Below are 10,306 nucleotides of genomic sequence, written 5' to 3'. Positions count from 1 at the left end.
AGAAGAAATGAAGAGTGACATAGCTTCAATAAAAAACTCCATTGAAAGTATCAACAGTAGACTGGGAGAAGCGGAGGACCGAATTAGTGAATTAGAAGACAAGGAAGCAAAACACACTCAAACTGTACGGCAAATGGAGAAAAAAATTAAAAGACAGGAGGAGAGCCTAAGGGAGCTTTGGGACAACATGAAACGAAACAACATACGAATAATAGGGGTGCCAGAACAACAGAAAGATGAACATGGATTAGAAAACCTATTCGAAGAAATAATATCAGAAAACTTCCCTGAGGTGGGGAAGAAAAAAGTCACACAAGCCCAGAGAGTCCCAAACAAGGTGAACCCGAAAAGACCCACACCAAGACACATCATAATTACCATGGCAAATGTTCAGGATAAAGAGAGAATCTTACAGGCTGCAAGAGAGAGACGGAAAGTAACATACAAGGGATCTCCCATTAGATTATCAAATGATTTCTCAACAGAAACACATCAGGCCAGAAAAGAATGGACGGAAATCTACAAAGTGATGCAAAGCAAAGGACTGAATCCAAGAATACTCTATCCAGCAAGGCTATCATTCAAAATTGAAGGGGAAATAAGAAGCTTCACAGACAAAAAAGGGCTAAGGGAGTTTATCACCACCAAGCCAGCCATGCAAGAAATGCTAAAGGGACTGGTGTAAAAAGAAGAAATATCAAGCTCAGAAAGAAAACAGCCACACACACACACACAAAAAGAAATGGCTACAAACAAATACCTTTCAATAATAACTTTAAATGTAAATGGACTAAATGCTCCAACCAAAAGACATCGAGTGGCTGAATGGATAAAAAAACATGACCCATACATCTGCTGTCTACAAGAGACCCACCTCATTAGAAGGGACTCACACAGACTGAAAGTGAAGGGATGGAAAAATATCTTTCACGCAAATGGAAAGGAAAAGAAAGCTGGGGTAGCAATACTTATATCTGACAAAGTACATCTCAAAGTGAAGGCCATAACCAGAGATAAGGAAGGCCACTTCATAATACTAAAGGGATCAATACAACAAGAAGATATAACCCTGGTAAACATATATGCACCCAATGCAGGAGCACCCACATACATAAGAAATCTTCTGGAAGATATCAGGGGAGAGATCGACAACAATACAATCATAGTAGGGGACTTTAATACACCACTGACATCACTGGATAAATCCGCTAGACAAAAACTCAGCAAAGAAACAGCAATCCTAAATGACTCACTAGATCAGATGGACTTAATTGACATCTTCAGAACACTTCACCCCACAGCTGCGGAATATACATTCCTCTCAGGTGCTCATGGGACATATTCAAAAATAGACCACATATTGGGTCACAAGCAAAGTCTCCACAAATTCAAGAAGATTGAAATCATAAAAAGCTTCTTCACAGACCACGATGGCATAATGTTAGAAATAAACTACAATAAAAACAACCCAAAATACTCAAACACTTGGAAGCTGAATAGCATGTTATTAAATATTGATTGGGTTACCGATGACATCAAAGAAGAAATTAAAAACATCCTGGACACTAATGACAATGAAAACACAACAATCCAAAACCTCTGGGACACAATGAAAGCAGTCCTGAGAGGGAAGTTTATAGCTCTACAGGCCTATCTCAAAAAACAAGAAAAAATGGTAGTCAATCATCTAACTCTACAACTCAAAGAATTAGAAAGAGAGCAACAAGAAAACCCCAGAGTGAGCAGAAGGAAGGAGATAATAAAGATTAGAGCAGAAATCAATGAAATAGAGACCAAAAAAACAATACAGAAAATCAATGAAACCAAGAGCTGGTTCTTTGAAAGGATAAACAAGATTGACAAACCCCTAGCCAGGCTCACCAAGAAGCAAAGAGAGAGGTCCCAAATAAACCAAATCAGAAATGATAGAGGCGAAATAACAACAGACCCCACAGAAATACAAATGATTGTTAAACAATACTACGAGCAACTCTACTCCAACAAACTGGACAACCTGGAGGAAATGGACAAATTCCTAGAAAAATACAACATTCCAAAACTCAATCAGGAAGAATCTAAAAACCTCAATAGGCCAATAACTATGGAAGAAATTGAAGCAGTCATCAGAAAGCTTACAGCAAACAAAAGCCCAGGGCCAGACGGCTTCACAGGGGAGTTCTACCAAACATTCAAGGAAGAACTAAAACCTACCCTCCTCAGACTACTACAAAAAATTCAAGAGGAAGGAACGCTTCCAAGCTCATTCTATGAAGCCAGCATCACCCTAATACCAAAACCAGGTAAAGACATCACAATGAAAGAGAATTACAGGCCAATATCCCTCATGAACATAGATGCCAAAATCCTCAACAAAATCTTAGCAAATCGGATCCAGCAGTACATCAGAAGGATCATACACCATGACCAAGTAGGATTCATCCCAGAGATGCAAGGATGGTACAACATCCGTAAATCAATAAATGTGATACATCACATAAACAAATTGAAAGAAAAAAACCACATGGTCATATCAATTGATGCAGAAAAAGCATTCGACAAAATCCAACACCCATTTTTGATAAAAACTCTCAGAAAGGTGGGAATAGAAGGATCATACCTCAACATAATAAAAGCCATATATGACAGGCCCACTGCCAACATCATACTCAATGGACAAAAACTAACACCATTTCCCCTAAGAACAGGAACAAGACAGGGATGCCCACTCTCACCACTCCTGTTCAACATAGTACTGGAAGTATTAGCCATTGCAATTAGGCAAGAAGAAGGAATAAAAGGCATCCAAATTGGAAAAGAGGAAGTAAAACTGTCCTTATTTGCAGATGACATGATATTATACATACAAAACCCTAGAGACTCCATCAAAAAGCTACTAGACTTAATACATGAATTTGGCAATGTAGCAGGATACAAAATTAACCCCAAGAAATCTGAGGCATTTCTATACACCAACAGTGAACTTTCAGAAAGGGAGATCAGAAAAACAATCCCATTTACCATCGCACCAAAAAAATTAAGATACCTAGGAATAAACTTAACTAAAGAGGTTAAAGACCTCTACTCAGAAAACTACAGGACGTTGAAAAAAGAGATAGAGGAAGACATAAACAGATGGAAGAACATACCATGTTCTTGGATTGGTAGAATCAACATCATTAAAATGTCCATACTACCCAAAGCAATCTATACATTCAACGCACTTCCCATTAAAATACCAATGGCCTTCTTCAAAGATCTAGAACGAACTCTCCAAAAATTCATCTGGAATAAAAAAAGACCCCGAATAGCTGCAACGATCCTGAGAAAGAACAAAGTAGGTGGGATCTCAATGCCAGATATCAAGCTGTATTACAAAGCCACTGTTCTCAAAACTGCCTGGTACTGGCACAAGAACAGACATATAGATCAGTGGAATAGAATAGAGAGTCCAGAAATTAGCCCGAACCAATATGCTCAATTAATTTTTGACAAAGGAGGCATGAACATACAATGGAGCCAAGATAGTCTCTTCAATAAATGGTGTTGGGAAAATTGGACAGACATATGCAAGAAAATGAAACTAGACCACCAACTTACACCATACACAAGAATAAACTCAAAATGGATAAAGGACTTAAATGTACGACAGGAAACCATAAAAATTCTAGAAGAATACAAAGGCAACAAAATCTCAGACATATGCCAAAACAATTTCTTCACTGATACAGCTCCTAGGGCAGTTGAAACTAAAGAGAAACTGAACAAATGGGACTACATCAAAATAAAAAGCTTCTGCACAGCAAAAGAAACCATCAACAAAACAACAAGAAAACCCACCTCGTGGGAAAACATATTTGCCAACGTCATATCGGATAAGGGCTTAATCTCCAAAATTTATAGGGAACTCATACAACTTAACAAAAAGAAGATAAACAATCCAATCAAAAAATGGGCAAAGGATCTAAATAGACACCTTCCAAAAGAGGACATTCAGAAAGCCAAGAGACATATGAAAACATGCTCAAAGTCACTAATCATCCGAGAGATGCAAATCAAAACAACAATGAGGTACCATCTCACACCTGTCAGAATGGCCATCATCAACAAATCAACAAACGACAAGTGCTGGAGAGGATGTGGAGAAAAAGGAACACTTGTGCACTGCTGGTGGGAATGCAGACTGGTGCAGCCACTATGGAAGGCAGTATGGAGGTTCCTCAAAAAATTGGAAATGGAACTCCCATTTGACCCTGTGATCCCACTACTAGGAATATATCCCAAGAAACCAGAAACACCTATCAGAAAGGATATATGCACCCAGATGTTCATAGCAGCACAATTCACCATAGCTAAGATCTGGAAACAGCCTAAGTGCCCATCAGTAGATGAATGGATTAGAAAACTGTGGTACATCTACACGATGGAATACTATGCTGCTGTTAAAAAGAAGGAACTCCTACCATTTGCAACATCATGGATGGAACTGGAGAGCATTATGCTAAGTGAAACAAGCCAGTCAATGAAGGAAAAATACCACATGATCTCACTCATTCATGGATAATAAAGACCATTACAAACTTTTGAACAATAATAGATACAGAGGCAGAGCTGCCTCAAACTGATTGTCAAACTGCAGTGGGAAGGCCAGAGAGAGTTGGGGGGCAGGAGGGAGGGGAGTAAGAGATCAACCGAAGGACTTGTATGCATGCATATAAGCATAACTAATGGACATAAGACACTGGGGGGTAAGGGAGGGTAGTGGTTTGTCAAGGGCGGGGGGGGGAAAAAGGATACTTATGTAATACCCTTTGTAATACTTTAAGAGGAAAATAAAAAAAAAAAATAAAGTGTGGAGATTCTCCTGGATTCTGCAGGTGGGCTCAAGGTAATCAATGAGATCCTTAAAAGTGAAAGGGTGAGTCAGAAGTGAATGAGATGTGAGAAGGACTCAACCTATCACTGCTGGCGATGATAGAGAAAGGCACTGTGGGCCAAGGAGCATGGCCAGCCTCTGGAAGCTGGGAAAGGTAAAATAGGGGTTTGCCCCTCGGACCTCTGGAAAGGAATGCAGTCGAACCAACATTTTCATTTGAGCCCAGTCAGACCGCCTCAGACATTAGACCTACAGAATAAATCTGTGTTGTCTTAAGCCACAAAGTTTGTTGTAATGTGTTATGGGAGCAATAGGAAATTAGTACAACTTTGCTAAGGAATTGATGCCTGAGCTAAATTTTTAAAGAGGATGATTTAAGCCAAGTTAGCAGGTAGGTGATAAAGCACATTCTATGTGAAGATCGTCACAATTAGTTTACTGGCACTGGACATAAAGATGAAAGCAGTATGTAGTAGGAACTGAGTCTGGAACAGTTAGCCAGAGCTGTCCCAAGGAAGCCATATAACTACTCTCCAATCACAATTCCTTAAGTCCAACAGAACCATTGGTCATTCTAAAAATATCCCGTGACCTCCCTAAACTTTGTGCCTTTCCTCATTCCAGCCCTTCCACTTAGAATAACACGCCTGCCTAATTCCACTCGTCAAAATCTTACCTCCAGCCTGAAAAGGTGAACTCAGATGTCCTCTGATCACCTTCACTAGAACAACCCCGCCTTCCTGAGATCTTCTGCAGCACTTTCCATTCCTTGGTAATGACTCATCACCTGACTGCCTCAAAGGAGAGTTATTTGTGTGTCTAGCAGACTCTAGCTCATACCACTTACTCCTTAACATCAGAACAGTATCTACTTGTTACATCCTTCATGACTTCTCTCGTGGTGCCATGATAAATAGCCCTAGAAAAGGGTTTATGAACAAATAAAAGAATGACATCAAACACAGCAGACGCCCTCCAGTCTGAAAGAAAAGAACCAGTTTCTGGTGTGTTAATTAAAACAATAGATCTGGCAGCTAATCACAATAAATTACATATATATATATATATATATTAATAATTTAACACTTAAAATAGCTCTTCACCAAATTTTGGGGTTTGAGTCTTCTAACTGATATTCTTTCCTGTGTCTTTGCAAAAATTGCCTCATGATATATCTGTATTAGTTGGTTAAGGCTGCCAAAACAAAATATCACAAGGTGGCTAGCTTAAGCAGAAGTTTAGGTTCTCACAAGTTCTGGAGGCTAGAAAGTCAAGATCAAGGTGTCAGCAAAATTGGTCTCTTCTGGGGCCTCCCTCTGTGGTTTTAAATGGCTTTAGATTGTCCTCTTACTGCCTCTTCACGTGGTCTTTTCTTTTTCTCTGTGTTTACACATCTCTGATGTCTCTTCCTTTTCTTATGAGGACACAAATCGTATTAGATTAGGGTCCTATCCTATCTCCTTTAACTTAATAACTTTTTAAAACTGACCTCCAAATATGGTTGTAATCTGAGGTTCTCGGGGTTGGGACTTCACCATATGAATAGTGAGGGGGTGGGCGGGGGGGACAAAATTCAACCCATAACAACATAATGTTTAGTTCTGTTTCATTTGCTTTAAAAACAGATCAAGAACTACAATATGAGAGCAGAATCCTTCTAGGTTTGGGGGTGTTTTTTTGTTTTGTTTTGTTTGTTTGTTTTTGTCTTTTAAGAGTTTTTTCTCCCGTGGGAATTTCCCAAAGTAATAACTTCCATTTAACATTCAAATAACCTCTTTCTCATATTCAGATGTCATTGGTTTACCTTATAGTTAATTAATTCATGTCATTACAATGAGAAGTAAAACTGGCATAAACAGGTCTTGAAACAAATGTAACTGACCCTTAAAAAGCTTAGAATTCCACATTTTAGAAGCCTCAGAATACAGCATGGGCCAAGCAGAAAATAACCAAGCAACCATCATTGTTGAGCATATGGTGAGCTCACGTCCTGTGTTTTATAGCACAAAGAGAGACAATCTATGCGTGGACTTTGAGAACGTTTACAGTAACAGTAACTAAGAATTGAACAAGACCATAGGGTTTCACTATTCTGGATCCTCTTTCAGTAGAATTTCTATGTAGAGTTTGTAAGTTTCTTTTTTATTATTCCTTTCAAAAATAAATATTTTTATTAATTTCAAAGAGGAAAGGAGAGGGAGAGAGAGATAGAAACATCAGTGATAAAGAGAGAATCATTGATAGGCTGCCTCCTGCATACCCCACACTGGAGATCAAGCCCACAACCAGGGCATGTGCCCCAGGAATCAAACCATGACCTCCTGGTTCATAGGTCAACATTCAATCTCTGAGCAACACAATCCAGGCTGTAAGTTTCTTTTTAATTATAAAATTTAATGATTCAATTCAAATCCCTGAGAGTGATATCTACCATCTGCTGGATTCTGTCCAGTAATGGAGCTTATATGCTCACAAGTCGAGCCATTACTTTTTCGGGTATTTTAATCAGTGAGAGGTGCTTGCTTCTTTTTGAGACTTAACTCTGCTTCCTTGCAGCTTCCATCCATTTCAGCCCTCAGGAATTTTATCCCTCTTCTAAACACAGAGCTTAAATTTTATCTTCTTCAAACAGTTAGAGATATTCTTCTTAATCTAATGTAGCATCCCACTTCTTTCCATCATTCCTTCTGTGATAAGGTGCCCATGTCATTTTGCATCTTGATTGCCTCACTTTGGAGACATTTTATTTTGTCAATGTTTTTCTCACACTGTGACACCCAGAATTGTCATTCTTCAGATATGCACTGACAAATCAAAAATGAACTGAAATAATTTTTTCTCTTGTTCTATACACTACTACTAAGAAAATCACCTGGCTTGCTCTCAAGTAAAACACTTGGATATTTTTCGAGTCAACAATATGTGAATGAGTTGGTCCAAGATTCAGACTATACAATAGTCAAAGAAAAAGTTCACTTGGTCTGGACCGTGTGGCTCAGTGGTTGAGTGTTGACCCATGAACCAGGAGCTCACTGTTGGATTCCCAGTCAGGGCACATGTCCAGGTTGCAAACTCAACCCCCAGTAGGGGGTGTGCAGGAGGCAGCTGATCAATGATACTCTTTCATCATTGATATTTCTATGTCTCTCTCCCTCTCCCTTCCTCTTTCTGAAATCAATAAAAACATATTTTTTTAAAGTTTACTTGAGTATCATTTGCTTTTTCAAGAGTCTAATGTAATGGTAACATGATCCATAGAGTAGTGACATAGAATCAGCTAGGTCACTCACCAGCTCTGTGATTTGAGTCATATTTCCCAAATTTCAGCCATTCATTTACAACTATGGTGACACTTGCTTTATCAGAGTACTACTATTCAATTATTTTATTAATCAACTTATTTTTTAAAACTTAAATAAATACATTTAAATAGGAATTTTTATTTTATTAAAGATCATGGACAACTGGTGTACCATAACTCAATTTTCACATGACCTAAATTGAACTACTGATCTCCCCTCCAAAAGCTATTCTAGGGTCATCTCAGTTGATGGAAACTTTATTCTTCCAGTGACTCAGTCAAAATAAAAAGAAAACAGCCGAAACTGGTTTGGCTCAGTGGATAGAGCGTCGGCCTGCGGACTGAAAGGTCCCAGGTTCGATTCCGGTCAAGGGCATGTACCTGGGTTGCGGGCACATCCCCAGTAGGAGATGTGCAAGAGGCAGCTGATCGATGTTTCTCTCTCATCGATGTTTCTAACTCTCTATCCCTCTCCCTTCCTCTCTGTAAAAAATCAATAAAATATATTAAAAAATAATAAATAAAAAGAAAACAAAAACCTGCCTTGAGGTCATTCTGGACTCCTCCCTTTCTCCCATGGTCTAACAAATCAGAAAAATTTGTTTTTGTACCTTCAAAATACAGCCTGAATCCAATACTTCTTGTTATTTTTTCAGCCTTACCGTGGTCCAAGCCATCTTCTTCTCTTGCCTGGACTACTGTAATAGTTGCCCAATTGGTCTCTCCTCTTTAATCTTTGAGTCTCTTGAACCCAACAGTTGTTGGAATGATTCTTTTAAAATATAAATTGGTTCAAGTCATTTCTCTTCTCAAACTTTCCAATGGCTTACATACCACTAAGAATAAATATCTGAGCACTTATGATGTCTACCAGATCCAGATGGTCCATACCCACCACAATCACCTACTATCTTGACCCCACCTTTCTCTCTCTCTCTCTCTTTCTCTCTCTCTCCCCTCACTCCATACCACAGCAACCTTGCTATTCATCAAACAGGCTAGACATATACTTATATTAAATAATTTCCACTGGTTATGTCTCCTGCTGGGATGATCTACCCTGAAATATCTGCAAAGCTAAGTCCCTCATCTCTTTCAAATTATTACTCAATGGCACTTTCTTGGTGACCTTCACTGAGTATTCTGTTTTAATTTTCTTTTTTCTTTTTTCTGTAGGACTTATCCCACTCTAATATGCTATATAATTTACTTATCTTTTATGTCAATTATTTATTGTTGTCCCACTTCCTCCCACTAGGATGTAACTCACAAGGCCACAGATCTCTGCTTTGCTCACTGGTATATCCCAAGCACCTAAAACTGTGCTTATCACACAGTCTGTGTGGTGGTCTTCTCTACCTTAATTGAGCAGAGTCACTCAAAACACATAAGCTAGAGTGACTCACTAAACCTTTTTACCTCTTCTGCTTAGCTCAGGTTAAGTTTAGTTCTTTGGAATAAGGTGCTAGAAAACAGTACAATTTTGACGTATACAAATGCCTTGTTTTTATTATACCCTCGGCCTGAAAATAAATTATATTTAGAGCTCCCTGCTTTTCTGATAGATATATGACTAAGGGGTCACTATTGACTTACACTTTGTGCTAGTGACATAAGAAATAATTTGCCAGATATGAGGATATGATTTTTCTATTTCACTGTTTCTCAAGTATCTTTAGTTTCACAGCTTCCTCACTGCAACAACTTGAGTTTCTTATATATTACTCATCAACACCATAACTCCCTACAATGTATGAAGAAATTCAGTTAAATTTTTTTTCTTAGTATATTTTTCTAAAGCCAACAGGAGAATTTAGCTGGAGACCAGCCATAGAGAATCATGACACAAGTACAGAATATAAAATCAAGTATATAAGTGTGCATGTTGGTCCCTTCCTGAATCTACATGAACTCTACTATAAATAAAGACAAATAACTTAAACAAAGGAACAATAACACAAACCCAATAGTAATTAGCAAATCCCACCCCAAATGTCTGGGAATCATAAATACCCATTCCATGATGCATAAAGGCATACGCCTTACTGTATGCCATGTGCTGTTATCTCCACGACTATCTTGAATTGGGTATTTACAGTAACTTGCAGCTGCACATTCTTGACTGTATGGCC

This window comes from Myotis yumanensis, unplaced genomic scaffold (assembly GCF_028538775.1).
Source record: "Myotis yumanensis isolate MYYU_CA2020_CCGP unplaced genomic scaffold, mMyoYum1.0.hap1 SCAF_3, whole genome shotgun sequence".
In the NCBI taxonomy this organism is placed as follows: domain Eukaryota; kingdom Metazoa; phylum Chordata; class Mammalia; order Chiroptera; family Vespertilionidae; genus Myotis; species Myotis yumanensis.
The sequence above is the reverse complement of the archived record's forward strand: the minus strand, read 5'-3'. Positions refer to the sequence as shown.